Source organism: Eptesicus fuscus, chromosome 10, assembly GCF_027574615.1.
Source record: "Eptesicus fuscus isolate TK198812 chromosome 10, DD_ASM_mEF_20220401, whole genome shotgun sequence".
Lineage (NCBI taxonomy): Eukaryota > Metazoa > Chordata > Mammalia > Chiroptera > Vespertilionidae > Eptesicus > Eptesicus fuscus.
The window spans coordinates 41,414,203-41,431,841 of NC_072482.1; the positions used below are offsets into that span (position 1 = coordinate 41,414,203).

General features: G+C 40.2%; 1 non-coding gene and 1 pseudogene across 1 annotated transcript; both read left to right on the forward strand.

Moving 5' to 3' along the window:
- Positions 1-909: 909 nt before the first annotated feature.
- Positions 910-1,008, forward strand: LOC114231250 (U6 spliceosomal RNA; annotated as a pseudogene).
- A 15,861-nt stretch (positions 1,009-16,869) lies between these two features.
- LOC114231236 (U6 spliceosomal RNA) lies at positions 16,870-16,975 on the forward strand. Its single transcript, XR_003617200.2, has one exon. It is a non-coding gene; the product is annotated as a U6 spliceosomal RNA (small nuclear RNA).
- Positions 16,976-17,639: the final 664 nt, after the last annotated feature.

Sequence of the window (17,639 nt, forward strand, 5' to 3'; positions counted from 1 at the left end):
TCTTCCAATCCCCCTTCATGGACACCCTACCCCAGCTCCCGCACCCCTGGAGGGACAGGAAGGCTGACCAGATGGGGAGAAGACCCAGCCTCAGGGGTAGCCGCAGCCCACAACTCCGACTCCCGATCTCTTCCCCCGCCATCCCTGCCAGGGGCACCCACAACGATGACCTGTCAGCACCCCCGAGGCACCCGCCTCCCGCAGAAGCAGTGCGGCTCTCTCCCACCTCCCACGGAATCGGCCAGCTCCAGCTGAAGCAGCGTGGCTCCCACTGGCTCCCACAGAAGCGGCGGGCAGCCTACTGTGCACAATATCATGCACTGGGCCACTAGTTTATTTATTAAAAAAAAAAAAGTTCCATCATTTCAACGTATGTACATATGTGCTTTATGTTTTTTATTATTTATTTGCCACAAGTAAAGGTCAGGAATTGTTATCTTTCTTTTAAATTTTTTTTACTGTTTCACTTCATTACTGCTGTGTAAGTGCTCCATGTGAGTGATGTAGGTGCTTATGTAGGTGGGTTCCGACTTACGGCGAAAATCGCATTACATCGCGCCATAAGAATGGATCTCCAACATAACCTGAGGACCTACTGTATATGAGGTTCAAGAATTTATTTTACCTAGGAGAGACTTCAGCAACTGTAAATATACGTAGAAATTATCTAAATTATTTTGGTAAGGGTGAAGACTTTGATCTAGGTGCCAAAATCATCAACAAATGAAAGATATGGCAGGGATTGGAGCCAGGAAGGGGAAAGATGAGTGATGGAGCTGAATGGCATAGGCTTCAAAGGAAAAGACTTTTATAGAAAAGTAAGAGAGTACTACGTTGGAAGAAGCAAAGTGAACCCCTGTTCTATATTTAACCACAAGGCACAGAATGTGAGTGGTAAAAGAGTAAAGAGTGCTCACTTTAGTAGCACATATGCTAAAATTGGAATGATACACAGAACGGCCCCTGCACAAAGATGACATGCAAATTCGTGAAGCTTTCCATATTTTTCTCACTTATATGTGGAATCTAATGAACAAAATAAAGTGAAGAACAAAAAAACCCCAAAGACATTGAAGCATGCAACAGATTAACGTATTTCAGAGGAGAGGGGCGGGGGGGGGGAGAGATTAACCAAAGAACTTATATGCATAAATGCATAACCAATGGACACAGACAATAGTGGGGTGAAGGCCTGGGGAGGGGGCAGGAGCGGGATGAAGGGGGTCAATGGGGGAGCAAAGGGGGGGCATCTGTAATATGTTCAACAATCAATAAATAAAAATTTAAAATAAAATAAAAAATAAATGAGCCCAGAATGTTTTGTTGTTGTTGTTTTGTTTTTTTAAGTAAATAGCACCACCTTGATATGGCTACAAGAAATGCCCTGTCCTTGGGGAAAAGCCTGGGTTCAATTAAGGCAAGAGGGTCTTGAGAAAATTTAGAATAAGTTAGAATATAAAAGCATCTGTCTATTAGACTGAGAGATCCTTGAGATAGTTTAGACTCATGCTTTTCCAATTTTAGTGTGCATCAGAATCACCTGGAAGGTTGGATCACAGGTGGCTGTATCCTGTTCTCAGAGTTTCTGATTTAGAAAATCTCAGGTGAGCTCAAGAATGTACATTTTTAACAAGTTCCCAGGGGCTGATACTGCTCGTCTATAAACCAGACTTTCAAAACCACTGGGATAGTCAGTGTTGTGATAACAACAAACCCTGAAATCCCAACAGGTCAATGACATAGAAGTTTATTTTCACTTATTCGAAGTCTAATTGGGTCAGGTAGCTCTCAAGTGGCATTATCTTCTAAGCAGAAACCCAGGAATGCAGGTTGTTTGTATCTTGTTTTGATGCATCTGGAACATGTGGTTTCCAAGGTCACCCAGACTTTGCCAGGTTCAACTGTACATTGCTACACCAGAGACATTCATAGATTGAAGAGATATGAACATGCTGAGATGGAAAATTATCCTGATTAAAAAACAAGGCTGTATCATGTTCACTCTTCTTTGCTGTGAATTCAGACGTTTGAAATAGATTATTTAGTCCAACAAGCAGCCTCATTTTTGAGAAGGTTATGCCCGTGGGATGTTCCACTTGCTGACTTACCTTCAAGGCCTTTATTATATCTGAGGGCTGGTGATGGCCAAGTGACAGGAGAGCTGACAGTTCTATTAGCTGTAGAATCAGGAGAGGTCAATCAGCTTCTCACATCTCTAGGTAATGAGCTGAGTTTCCAAAGGCAACCGAGATTCCAGCAGGTTGAGCTGCAGAATCTTGTTACATGATGAAATGGGCTCTCAAGGGCTGCTTTTACCTCTAGGAGCCTCCGTCACCACTGGAAATGGAAAGCGTTAGTCCTGTTTCAAACTTGCTTCCTGCCAGCCTTCAGTGATACCTTGAGAAGAGGACAGAGCTACAAACTGAGAGAAAGAGAGCAATTTTCTGGGCTCCAAAGTGCCAGGAGAGCAATCTTCATCCTCAATCACTTGTGGTCTTTCAAAGGCTGTGGTGAGCACCTGGCCTTTTGGTTCCAATCTGTGAGGATAAACGAGGTTGTGTTTTAATAATATGCATCCACTTGAAGCACAAGTCCCACAATGCCAAAGAATTCCTTTAACAAGCACACCTATTTGGGGGGAAATTAGAAAATTTTACAAAAACCATAAAAGCAATTCCAATGAGGAATAAAGAATATAATTGCTACATTGGCAGTGTTTCCAAATTACAAAGTAGTTAGACTGGTGTTTTGTTAGATTAATAGTCCTTACAGCATTTCATAGATAGAAAATATATTAGAACAGGTAGTATCCAGCTACTGCTTTGAAACTTTGCACAGTCCAAATCTTATTTATCTCCAACTGTCATGACAGTAATCAAAGGAACAAAAAGTTAGCTTCTTAATTCTTTGACCTTGGTGAGATGCCTTTCAAAAGGAGGTTGAGCCATTTGTAGCAACTGTCACTGTGTTCACCGTTCAGATGTAAAATATACCGAGGTTGGCACAAACATGATCTGTATTCAGATCCCTACACATTCAAGGAAATGATTGGCTAAGTCGTTATTCTATTTGTACACTGCCAGTGTGGCCAAAGAGCTCCTCCGCAGGGAGGGTTGTTTGAGGAATGATGTCTTACTTTTGGACTTGCTGCTGTAGAGATCAGGAAACATCGCTGTCCAAAGTCTCCACCGACACACAGCACTCCACAGGTCAGTGTTCATTAAGGCGCTATTGTACTTTAAAGGCACGAAAATGATATTGCTCTGGAATCAATTCTTCACTCAATCAATAAATATTTATTGAGGGCCTGTTATGTCCAGTGAATATAATTCTACATAATTTTTACTGAGTGTACAGAAAAGTGAAAGCATAAACAGAAGAATCAGGATTCATGTTTCTGTATATATATGTAGTGAGAGCAATTCTAAGAGAGAACTATATGTCAAATTGCATTGTAACTTGTTCAGTGCTATGTGGTGTAATAAAAAGGGGTTTTACGGATTTTTTAATTAGTGGGACTTGGGTTTCTTTACCACCCCTTCATTTTCTATCTATAGGAACATGAGAGAGTTATTTTAGGCTCAATGAGCCTTAGTTTACTCAGCTGTAAAAGAAAGATAATATTATTTATCTCTTAGAGTTACCATGAGAATTAAATGAGATATATATGAAAAAGCCAAGTATGTAGTAGATTTTCAATAAATGGCAGCCATAATTGAACTATAGTCATTATTATTCAGCTTTCTGTGAAGAGGTGACTGTATTAAATGTTTATAAAAAAATAAAATAGCCCTAACCAGTTTGGCTCAGTGGATAGAGCGTCGGCCTGTGGACTGAAAGGTCCCAGGTTCGATTCCGGTCAAGGGCATGCACCTTGGTTGTGGTCACACCCCCAGTAGGAGGTGTGTAGGAGGCGGCTGATGGATGTTTCTCTCTCATCAATGTTTCTAACTCTCTATCCTTCTCCCTTCCTCTCTGTGAAAAAATCAATTAAATCTATTTAAATGAATAAATGTTTAAATAAAAAGTGCTATAAATTGAATGTGCCCTGTCCCCCCCCCCCCCAGCCCCCCGAATTCATGTTAATACTTAATCACCAATGTGATCATGGTGTTTAGGTCAGGCCTTTGGGAGGTGACTAGGTCGTGAGAGTGGAGCCGTGAATAAGATTAATGCCCTGATAAATGAGATTCCTGAGAATTCCCTCGCCTCTTCCATCGTATGAGGACACAATGGGAAGATGGCCCTTATGAAAGAGGACATGGGCCCTCGCCAGACACTGAATCTACCGATGCCTTGATCTTGAACTTCACAGCCTCCAGAACCGTGAGAAATAAATTTCTGTTGTTTATAAGCTCATCAGTGGGATTGTTATAACAGCCTGAACAGATGAAGACTAAACGCTTTCTTTGTAAAGATAAAAAAAGGATCGTAATGCATGATAATGTGTATGTATAACTCTAATATCAAATATGCATTAGCTTGTAAATGCCTGTTAACCTAAGGAGCTGTTTTATATTTTAAAATATAAAGGAGGTTGAAAAATAAGAGGAAGTAAATTCTGATTTGCTGATTATACTTTCTATTGTGTATTTCGATTTTTAAATTTCCATTGACCTAAACTGTGTATGTGTCACAGAATATATTTTAACACATCCCTAGGCAATGTAAAAGAACCAGTCTAACACTGGATATCAACTACAGCATTCACATTGAAGTGTTTCAAACACTGTATGAGAGAAAGATGATTCATGAGTCAGAATCCAAAGAAGTGCAAAAGTGAAAAGTTATTTTAAATCCTGCTTATTTTTAATTAGTTCATATAAAACATCATTTATCATAAACTGTGAGAGACCTGTTCATAAATATTAAAATTTCAAGGTCACGTTTGTAGATAATACACCTGCTAGGTTTTCTCTAACTGTCCAATTGTCCAAAAGTAGGTCATTTTTCACATGGACTAAACACACATTTTATACTTCTAAAAAAAACAACAACACCATTTCTAGGAGGTCATGGTCACAGCTCCCAAAAGAAAAACTTTAAAAGACAAGTAGTGTAACAAAATTAATATGTCTTCTTACCAATCTGAAGTTCTTGAATTTCATCTCCCATACTGTTCAACAGAGTTAAATGCCAGAAATCAGGAACAAACCTTAAATGTCCCGTGCCATCTCTGACAAGAGTGTACATTAAAAAGCTGTCAAGCCCTAGCAGGTTTGGCTCAGTGGAGAGAGCACTGGCCTGTGGGTTGAAGGGTCCCAGGTTTGATTCCAGTCAAGGGCATGTACCTCGGTTGCAGGCTCGATCCCCAGCCCTGGTTGGGCTAGGAGTTCATGTGGGAGGCAACCAATTGATGTGTTCCTCTCACATTGATGTTTCTCTCTCTCTGTCTCTCCCCTTCCATTCCACTCTCTCTAAAAAATCAATGAAAAAATATCCTGGTGTAAGGATTAACAACAACAACAAAAAAGGCTGTCAAGCTATTTAGTTTTAAAAATGAAGGTAGATTTCCTAGCGGTCATATGTTTCCACTGCTGATGCCTTTGACTATATCCAGAGAGGATATGAACTAACAAAACTGAGCCAGGCAAGGAAAGAGAAGGACAAAGGGAAGTGAGAAGTACAATGAAGAAAAATAAACAGAACAGTTTCCAAATTAAGAATAGAAATAATCAAGCTATTTTCCACTACCTCAAAGACAAATAGAATTTTGTAAATCAGAAATATTTTCTCAGTAAGATGTGGTAAATAAACAAAAAGAGGCATCTCTTCGGAATCAAGTGTTTTCTAACTTAGATGCAATTGTGCTTGTGTGGAAAGAGGCACTTTAAGCCGATGTTTTCAAATTGAATTCTAAATATAGATTACATTTTACACTTTCATTTTAGGAGTGGCCATACAAGCCTGCTAGACATTTGGCTCTCCTATCAAATCCAAGCAGTGAATTCTGATAGTAACAAGGCAACATCTCTGATGTATTGATTTGATACATGAGAGCAGGATTTGGGAAATTAATTGGATTTCTTATCTAATTGGCCCTGTTGGAAATAAATGAGATTCATTTTTTCCCAGAAGTAAATTCTAAAACTAGGACTTATCTATGCTAATGTCTATGTAGATATCTGATTGTGTTCGTTCCTTTGTACACATTACTATATATATTCTCCCATAAAATACTAAAATGAACAACTACACAGAAAAGGTTAGTGTTAATATGTTCAGATCAGAAATAGAAGGATGAATAGAGGATGGTATTTATACTGTTACAGGATATCATTAAGACAGATGGATTTAGACATAGTGTCGTCAAACTAGATCTGAATGCCATTCCTCACTGAAAGGAACCAGGGCCCACTGGTAAAACGGTTAATTTCAGGGTTGGGACAGGGAAAATATAAGATGAGCCTAGACTATGTTGGGCCAGAAAAGTGAATATGACAGAATGAATAAGACATTTTAAAAGGACCAAGAAGTCAGATTTTTGAAAAAAATATTTTTTAATTATTAATTATAGTTGGCATACATATTATGTTAGTTTCAAGTATACAACATAGTGACTAGACAGTTATGTAACTTATGACATGATCACCTCAATATATCCCCCAAAAATATTTGGTAATTTCAAAAGAAACAAGAATAAGACTGTGGGGCACTCTTGATTTAAGGCCTTAAATCAAGGGGCAAAAGAGAGCATCATCAACGATAGGACAAATCAGCATGGGTACCACTTAATAGGATGCAATGAGAAGATGCCAGTAACAGTTCTTGATATTCATACTAAAGATGTATAATCTGAATCAAATCATGAGGAAATACTAGACAACCCAAATTTAGGGACATTCTACAAAAAATAATGACCTGTAACTTCACAAGTATCAAGGCCAGGAGAGTCAAGGAAAAACTGAGGAAGTGTTCCAGACAGAATGAGACTAAATGCAGCCCATGATTCTGAACTGGATTCTTTTGTTATACGTAAAGAACATTATTGGGTCATTTGAGACCTGATGAGTAGATAGCGGTACTTTATTCATGTTAATTTCCTGACTTTGATGACTGTTATGAGCTGAATTTTGTCCCTCCTCAAATTTATATGTTGAAGTTCTAGTACCTCAGACAGTGACTGTGTTTAGAAATAGAGCCTTTAAAGAGGTGATTAAGTTAAAATGGGGTTGTTGGAGTGGGCTCTAATCCAATATGACTGATGTCTTTATAAAAAGAGATTTTGACACACAGAGAGACCCTGGGGATGAATACGTGGAGAGGAAGGCCATGTGAGGACAGAGAGAGAAGGTTGCTGTCACCTGCCTTCATCCTCTATAAAGTTGTGGTTTCAAACTCCTTCCAGGGTATCCCTAAATACAAACTCAATCTTATGGGGGTCCCCAATTCTGTAAACGAGTAGAAATGGAGTTACTCTGGATAAAAGAATGGTCCTGGATGGCAGAGTCTTGTTCGCTCAGCCTACCTTTTCCTTTCCTCATGAGCTCAGGAATTCTGGGATGTCCATAAAGCTTTTATTTCTAGGAGGGCTCCTTTAGCTCTTCAGAAAGAGCTATACAGATTTTAGGTATTTATCACCATGTACACCCTGGATTTATTAGTGGATACGTGGGTCAGAGGAGTAACCATGGCAAAAGGCTGACACCATGCTGGAAAGAAGGTGGCTTGCCTTCAATCCTCTCCAGACTGCATAGTTGTCTTAGATGTCCAGAAAACCTCTAAAGCAAAGACCATGCTGCATGTCTGTCTGTACCTAACCAAAATACTTCTGAACCTATCTCAGGGAGCTAGGACACTCTGCAGCATTGCCAGGAGTGTCATGTGTTGGAGGAGTGAAGTACTGACCTGTCCAACTCAAGAGCCTCTACACTGAGTGTTGGTCCCCAGAAGGCTTCTAGACTAGCCATGAGTTCTTGAGTCTTTCCCTCGGCCCTTTACAACCCACATCCCTCTAAAATAATCTCAGGAGCCCTGTGGTAGACTGCATTCTTGTTCAAAAATTCTCACTGCTTCTCTCTGGAGAAGGGCTGTACTTTCCACACCACTGATGTCAGGTTTGGACTTGTGATTTGTTCTTGGCCATTAAAAAATGTTAAAGTGACACCTATCACAGAAGCTTTAAGAGCCAGCACATAGTTTGCTGTTTCTTTTCCCTCTGTCACAAAACTGGCAATAATCCAGATAGAGGCTACTGCACCAAGATTATAGGGAGCAGAGTTATAGCTTACCCATGATGGATTTGTATGTATGTTAATGTAGTGTGGATGAAAAATAAATATTTGAGCTGTAGGCCATTGAGATTTTGGAGTTGTTCATTAACACTGCAAACCTAGCCCATACTAATTAATAGTTAATTACCCAGTATCATTAATGAAAGCAAAAAATGTTTTGTTCTGATGAGTACTTTGAAAATATTTACATTAAATAGCACATGTGTAATCTGTTTTTTTCACAGAGATCATGCAAAAGGCTGTGCTGTATTGCTTTGTGTATATGTGATGAGGTAATCCTTTGCTAGATACTACTGGTAACAAGGTCTGAAGACCCACAGTTGAGGGTTCCAACTACACCTCAAAAGTACACACTGAAGCAGTGCTTATATCTCAAGCAACAGTCAGAAAACACATGCTCATTTTTTGCCCTTTTAAAATCTATAATAATAAAAGCGTAATATGCTAATTAGATCGGACAGCTGAATGACCTTCTGGACAAAGCCGGGGCTGTGAGGGCTGAGTCCCTTGCACGAATTTCGTGCATCGGGCCTCTAGTACATATATTGCATTATCCATATACCTTGGAAACAACTGTGTCCCAACCACAAATACCCAGAGTCCATAAGATTCTGTCAGCTAGAAACCCACAATCCCAGCTATCTCTCAGTCCCACGTGAACTTTAAAGCACCAGAAAGTTCAAGCTGCATTTCTGGCCCCCATCTGAGAACATGGCCTTCAAAGACCCCTTGTTGGCAGGAGGGACATTGGTCTTGGCTGCTTGTTCCTATATTTGATTAGAAGAAAAATCCGATACAGACAACTCTCCTCCTGAAAAATGACTATTATACTATATCAAATTATAATAAAATTCATTTTTAAAACTCGACTGTAAGATCTAGATAGTGTCCTGCTTTTATTTTAGTCATTTTAAAACAAAATTAATAAAAATAAGAAAACTATGTAACCATGACTATATAACAACATAGTTGGAATTCTTCCATTGAGGATAATTTGTTTTTCTTATAGTGAACTAAATGCTAATTCCCAAGGGGATCATTTGGAAATTTAAAACAGGAGGTGACAGACTGTCCCCATTGTCAGGGCCAGCCTGACAGGTTGAACCGGGCTGAGGTAGGGAGGTGGGAATTGAGAAGAGAAAGAAAGACAGGACAGCGGGGTCGGGAGGTCTACGAGTCTTCGAGAGTCTGTAGCCTCAAGAGACTGTAGCAACTTTTATTGACTACCAATGCCTTTTATACACAAATACAGAATAGGAGGTCAACAAAGAGGAATGCACTCTCCGTTCTTCTTAATCTCTAAGAGAAGTCAGGAGACCAAGTTCTCAGTAAATATTTACAGACTTTTGATAAGCTATGAAAGGTCTCTTATTCTACTCATCTGCTGACAATAGGAATGTGCCATCAAAACAAGTTAGATAAAACAAGTCAGGGGACACTGCGTGGGAAGGGACTAATTCTTGTCGGTCCCTTCAGGTGCAAGGACTCTGTCAGCTTACACCCGGTCTCCAACACCCCATTGGCTCAGAGAGGTAATTTGACTAATAAAATCACGTTAATGAAGTTGGAATCTCATCTACATATGATAGCTCAGCTCTGCCAGAGATTGATAGAATTTTTTTTTTAATTCAAAAGGTCAAGGTAAGGGTTTTTAATTTCTGTAAAACAATATTTCTCAAACTATACTTTCTGGAACAGTACTGTCCTCCAAGTTAATAATAAGAATTATGTGAGAGAAGAATGTTAATAATAAATCTGTGACACGGTGAATACTAAATCATCTTCTTTTTTTTCCCCCAATTGACAATAGCACATTAAAGACCCTTAAAAGTCTAGTAGTAAAGGAACCTGCTTAACATTGTTTAGTCAAGTGATTCACAAAATCAAAGGGAGAATCTTACAACATCCCTGGGAACTCATAATTCTCTGGATGCACTAAAAGATCAAATCTGCAAAAACACCACATGATGGTCAGCAGGTTAGAGCCAAATTCTTAAAACTGTCTCAGATCCCCAAGGCGATCAGACTGTGTGTGACCAAAGACACACTAGTATGAAGAGATACTGTAGCCCACTTGATATGGCTAAACAGAGAGGCTCCTGAAGTATTCCTGAGGCAATGCAGGTAGGGAGTGGTTAGTGGGGGCACACGGAAAGTATCATCCGGGGAGGCAATTTCAACCAGAAGAGATTTACACCTTCTGCCACTACCCCTAATCCCCAGCCATCACCAGAGTATGTAGATGCTATAATATGCTCTTCCTAAATTTTCTTTAAAAATATTATTATGACTACATATAACTGATCCCTTAATAATTCTGACTATATTTTAATTATACATTTTATAACCATTATTTATTTTTAAACAGATTTAACTTAATTTTTAATATATTCTTTTTAAAAATATATATTTTATTAATTTTTTACAGAGAGGAAGGGAGAAGGATAAAGAGTTAGAAACATTGATGAGAGAGAAACAACAATCGGCTGCCTCCTACACACCCCCCTACTGGGGATGTGCCTGCAACCAAGGTACTTGCCCTTGACCGGAATCGAACGTGGGACCTTTCAGTCCACAGGCCAATGCTCTATCCACTGAGCCAAACTGGTTAGGGCAATTTTTAATATATTCTTAATTATTATTTTATGTTTTATTTATACATGTTTTAACTATATTTAGTGTTACATTCTTTTTTAAGACAAAGAGCTTCACAAAACATAAATTTTTGATGTAACTTTTCCTCACATGGTAACCTCATAACAACAACTATGCATTTAGATTCAGGCTCTTTCCAGTCCAAAATGATTTCCACTTCATGGGGCAAATCCATTTGGCAGTTATTACTTCCCTAACACTAGAGTAGCATTTAGTGAGCCCAAAAGATGATTCTAGGCACTAGGAAAATGGTTAATATCTATCATTGCTATGTGATGAAGAGACTTTTATAGGTAAAACAAACAAACACACACACAAATAAACCTTCTGCTGGTTAAAAAAAGAAAACAAAATACCTGCCAATTCCATAACAGGGAAGTGATGACCTGTCTTTCCCTTGGGCAGTGACACTGTCACTCCCTGTGGAAATGAGATGAGCCATCTTCAGGCCCAGATCCTCCTCCTATGTTGCCAGGGCCATTGGAGAAGGCGGGAGGAAGCACAAAGCAATACTGGGGCACAGAAGATAAAAGCTGCTTCTTTTTAGGGCCACGCTAAGGAAAATAGCTCTTGGAGGAAGGGAGCAGCAGGTACATGCTATTAGGAGAAGGTGTCAGGGTCATTTTTTAATGATTAAGCATTGCCTTAGGTCCTTTCGGTTACCATGTCAAAACTGTTATAGACTGGGTGGTTTAAACAACATTTATTTCTCTCAGTTTTGTAGGTTGTGAAGTCCAAGGTCAAGGCAGCAGCAGATTTGGTGTCTGGTGAGACCCCACCTCCTGAGGCATAGACAGTCTTCTGCTCGCTGTGTTCTCATAGGCTGGACAGAGTGAGCGAGCTCTGTGGAGTCTCTTTTATAAAAGTACTAATCCCATTCATAAGGGCTTCATCTTCACCACCTAATCACCTCCCAAAGGCCTCTTACTACTATCACATATGAATTGGGGGTGGGGGTAGTGGTAGTGGTGGGAACACAAGCATTCAATCCATAACAAGCATACTTAAAAACATATAGTTTCCTTATTTGCAGGTACACACTACCAGGAAGTAGAGCAAGGCACTATATTTAGACACAGTCTTTTTAAGGGAATCTCTTTAAATCTGAATGAGCTGTAACTAATTAATCAATTATTTGACTATTTCTGACGTGCTTGAGGGTGTTCTCCTCCAAATATTGGTAACTGCCTACAGTTTTGTTTATACCACCTTGGTAAAGCTTGCTTTCCAACTGCTCCCAGAAGTGACTACCACGACCTGACATGGGCTCTGCCACATCAGGATAAACAGCCTTGAGCTTCATCTTGAGCCTAAAATTGCACTGACACCGAGGCACTTCACCCCAGACTTCTGTTAAAAACTTGAGGCCTGTTGTTTTCCTTGGCCCTGACCCAAAACAAAAGCAACTCTTATCTTCTGTGTTCTGCACTCATGTCCCAGTATTTCTCTGTGCTTCCCTTCCCCTTCCTCTCCCTCCCCCCCAGTTTCAATGCTTTCCTCCTTCCCAAATGTTTCCACTGAAACCAGCTCTCCTCCATTCTTTATTCACAGAGTGCTCCCTTCCTCTTTTTGTGCTAGCTAAAAAATGTCTGCCCTAAGATCGTTGGTCCTGAAGATTATCAGGCTTCAGGAGATTGTTCTGGTTCATTTTCTTCATCTATGGCTAGGGGTTAGGAAGTGGGGTCAGCATTTTTTTTAATCAGCCATGCCACTTCCAGACTATTACTTTTTCCTACTGTGTAGAAAGCCCTGCTCAGCCTAGGACCCTGAATTTTGGCTGTACCATTTTACTAGTAACTCTTCCTTATCTCTGTCAATTTTGATCTCCAGTCACATTCTGAATGGTTAAGTGACCTGGCTCAAATTCTTCCTCAACACTCCAAGTACACCCACCATCCTGTCCATCCTGTGTGACTTCATGTGGATGACAATTCACAGCCCTCGCCTATGGCTCGCTCCTCAGAGTCCCATAGATGGTGGCCTTTGTCATACCACCCACTCCTTCCTCTGATCACACTGGGGACATCATCATCACTTAAAACTGCACCTCTTTTGAATTCATCCTCCCTACTCTCTCAAACCTTCTGGTCCTCCCTTTCTTTACTCCCACTTTGGCAGTTCAGATATGTCAGCAAGATTTTTATTTCCCTAACACCATCCTCTTCCAATCTATCAGGTTTTTTTGTTTTGTTAATCCTCACCCTAGGATATTTTTTCCATTCATTTTTTAGAGAAAATGGAAGGGAAGGGGAGAGACAGAGAGAGAAACATCAATGTGAGAGAGACACATCAATTGGTTGCCTCCCACATGAGCGATCCAGCCGGCAACCAAGGTACATGCCCTTGACCGGAATTAAACCTGGGACCTTTCAGGCCACAGGCCGATGCTCTAACTACTGAGCAAAACTGGATAGGGCCAATCTATCAGTTTGTAATGTATTATTCTCTTCCCTATTTTGAGTCTCAGGACACCTGGTCTATCACTACCCTTTTATCTCCTTTACAGCCTTAATTATAATGATTACTATCAGAAATAATATTATTTGGTTTTTTTATGACTCTTCCACTAGAATGTATCCTCCTTAAGAGCAGTGACTCCAGTTCACTGAAGCATGCCCAGAGACTAATGGAGGGAACCTCTGATGACCTCACATATAGCATAGATTCATTAAATATTTGTGCCCAGCTGTAGGTTAGGTGTTTAACCTATGCCGCCATCTTGGTTTCTCGAGATTCATTAAATATTTGTGGAAGGAAGGTAAAAGGAGATAAGAAAGGATAAAGACTTTTCTTCAGCATCCCTTATTTAGTCCAACAAGTTTAAACCTAAAACAACTTCTCAGAAATATGTACATTATAATGATTCAGTAAATCTAAAAATATATTATTCAACATTAGAGGGTTCATTTAATGCTTACTGGTATCCTATATAATAAAAGCCTAATATGCTAAGTGTCTGGTTGTCCATTCAACCAATCAAAGTGTAATATGCTAATGATAAGCTAAGGCCGCTCAACCGCTCCCTATGACATGCACTGACTACTAGGGGGCAGACAGTCGAACAGTTGACCAGTTGCTATGACATGCACTGACCACCAAGGGGCAGACACTCCAACCGATAGGTTAGCTTGCTCCTAGGGTCTGGTCAATTGGGACAGAGCGAGATGGGCCAGACACACCCTGGAACCCTCCCGCAGTCCCTCTCCAGCTGGCCAACCTCCCGCATCCTTCCCCGGCCCCGATCATGCACTGGTGGGGTCCCTCAGCCTGGCCTGTGCCCTCTCACAATCCGGGACCCCTCAGGGGATGTCGGAGAGCTGATTTCGGCCCGATCCCACAGGCCAGGCTGAGGGACCCCACTGGTGCACAAATTATATATCTATATAAAAGAATACTTAACAGTTAATACAAGGATGCCCTACAAGAATATTTAACAACATGAAAAAGTTCATAGATACTATTAATTATAATTTAAAAGATGAATAGATAAACAAAGCTTGGTGTAATTACTGTATATACAGTATAATTTCATGTTGATAGAATATATAGACATAAAACAGAAGAGAAAATCTATGAGGCCTTAGATTACTTTTTAGATACAACACCAAAATCATGATTCCTAGAAGAAAAAAGGTTGACTTAATTAAAATTTAAAAATTCTCCTCTGTCCAAAGGCACTGTTAAGAAAATCAAAAGACAAAGCACAGAGAGGAAGAAAATATTTGCAAAACACATATCCAATTAAAGACTTGCAAATCTCTTTTTAAATTTAACAATAAAAAAACAAACACCCAATCAAAAAAAAGGCAAAAAAATCTGAACAGACACCTCACCAAACAAGATATGTAAATGGCAAATAAACATGTGTAAAGATGCTCAACATTAGTTGTCTTAAAGAAATTGCAAATTAAAACAACAATGAGATATTACTATTCAGCTGTTATAATGGCTAAAGTACAAAATCTAACCATCCCAATTGCTGTTGAGAATGTGGAACAGCAAGAACTCTCATTCATTGCTGGTGGAAATGCAAAACAGTATGACCGTTTTGAAGAGTTTGGCAGTGTTTTGCACTCCTAGGTACATAGTAAAAAAAAAAAAATTAAAAATTCACATCAACACAAAAACCTGCATGTGAATGTTTATAGCTGCTTTAAAGTAAAAAATTAAAAGCAACCAACTGCCCTGGCTGGTATTGCTTAGTCATTAGAGCACCAGCCAAGGCACCAAAGGGTCGCAGGTTCGACTCTGGTCAAGGGCATGTACCTCACCTCGGTTACAGGTTTGCTCCACGACCCCAGTCGGGGCGCATGCAGGAGGCAAACAGTCAATGTGTCTCTCGTTGGCTGTCTGTCTGTCTCTCTCCTTTTTCTTTTTCCTCTCTCTCTCTCCCTCCCTTCCTTCCATTCTCTCTGAAAATCAATGGAAAAAAATATTCTCAGGTGAGGATTAACAAGCAAACAAAGCAATCAACTTATCCTTTAAAAGATGAATAGATAAACAGATTTTGGTGTAATTATTCAGGGACAAAATGTGGGATATTATTCAGATAAAAAGGAACAAGCCATCAAGCCATAAAAACAAACAAACAAACAAACAAACACATCTGTGAATGCATCTTAACTGCATCTTGCCAAGTGATAACATCTTGCCAAGTGAACAAGCTAAAATACTACATGATTCCAATTATGATATTCTGGGAAAAAGAATCCTAAAAAGACCAGTTGTTAGCAGAGTTTTGAGGGAGGATAGGTGTGTTGGTAGAAGATACAGAGGGGAGTTTTGAGACAGTGAAACTATTCTATAGGAAACTGCAATGGTGGATGCACAACACACTTGTCAAAATCCATGAGACTTTACAGCACAAAAGTAAACCTCAACACATGCAAGTATTTTTTAATGGAGGTGTTGGGGATCCCAACATGGAATGCAGAACCTGATTGTATCATTAAGGTATTAAACAATTTCACTTAAAGTAGTGGGGGGAAGCTGTTGACTAAGTAATTTTAGAAATGAGTGAAAACAAGAAGACTAAAGGCAAAAGAAACTACATATGAATACTGTAATCTGGTTAATGAAGTTGTTTCCTATAGGATTGCCTCTAAACAATTCTGATTCTGCTATATGTGGATACTAAAACGGAGCCATTATGTCCTTGCTCTGTTAGCTGAAAGGACATAAAACAACAATACCCTAGTATCAACGAGCACATCTAACACCCAGATCTGGTTTCTAATACCATCTATATATATAAAAGGCTAATATGCTAAGTGTCCCTCCCTCTGTCCAACTGGTCACTATGACACACACTGACCACCAGGGGGAAGACACTCAACACAGGAGCTACTGAGCTGCAGTGACGTGGCAGCAGCAGTTCTCGGGTGACGCACCTCAAAACCAGAGAAGAGGGAGCCCTATTCTCCGCAGGGCCGCGCGATTCCACCTTCAGCTGTGGGTTATGTTGTTGCTGGGGCACTGTCGGCCCTGAATCTGGTTTACTGCACACTTGCATTTGCGTTCCACACCCTGTACAACAGCAACTCTGCAGAGTGCCCCCTCGCACTCCGGACCACTCGGGGGATGTGGGAGAGCCAGTTTTGGCCCAATCCCCATAGGCCAGGCTGAGGGACCCCACCTGCTAGAGGAACTTCGCTCACTCCACAGATGCCTTTTGAACCACAGCGTCACCCCAGGTGTGGCCAGCGGTGAGTGACCGGGGGAGGTTGGATCCAGGGCCCATCTCGCCCAGTCCCGCCACGCCAGCCACCTTCTCATTAATTTCCTTTCAATGTGCACGAATCCATGCACCAGGTCACTAGTTCCCTAATAAAAGGACCAGGGCTCCTTGGAGAAATGGCTGATGAGGATCAAAGCCATGAAGATGATCCTAGATCATTTGGCAGCACCCGAAAGTAAGAAAGTACTCAAACAAGCCGGATACTTGAGTACTTTCTTACTTTCGGGTGCAAGAAAATAACGCGTGCTCACTTTGGCAGCACATATACTAAAATTAGAATGATACAGAGAAGATTAGCATGGCCCCTGCGCAAGGACGACACACAAATCCTGAAGTGTTTCATACTTTGTGCAGTGCCCTGGTGGGCGTCCTCACACCCTTTGATTAACTCAGAGGAAACAGTAAAGAACACAACGCATGGCATGCAATAGCAAAATTATAACTTTTCACTCTAAAAGTAAAAAAAGAAAAGCAAGTAGTATTGGCTAATAATGCAAAGCACAAAATACATATCCAGAGTTCATAATCAAATAAATAAGTAAATAAATAATACAGTACATACATACATACATACATACATACAAATCTCCCATACAGACACTCCCAAATAATTCATATGCCCCACTCCATAAGTTTGGGTTGTACATAGAGATTTTCCTCCAAAGAGTACAGGGAAGGGGAGAAAAAAAGAGTCACTTGACAGTGGCACAAACAGGACCTGCCCAGGCGATCAAGGTGAACACCAGCATTGATAAGCAAGGTGTATATGATGGGATCAAAATGGCATTTTACTCCCACGGTCATTTTTTTCTGAAAACCCATAATCCCAGGAAAACATCACACGAGTCCTCATTAAGAAATATTCCACAAAATGCCTGACCATTAATGAGATACTGTCAGAAGAGGAGCCTGAGGAGACATGCCAGCTAAGTATAATGTGGCCTCCTGGCTGAGGCCCTGAAACAGAGACAGGACATTAGGTAAAAGCTAAGGAAATCGGAATAAAGTAGACT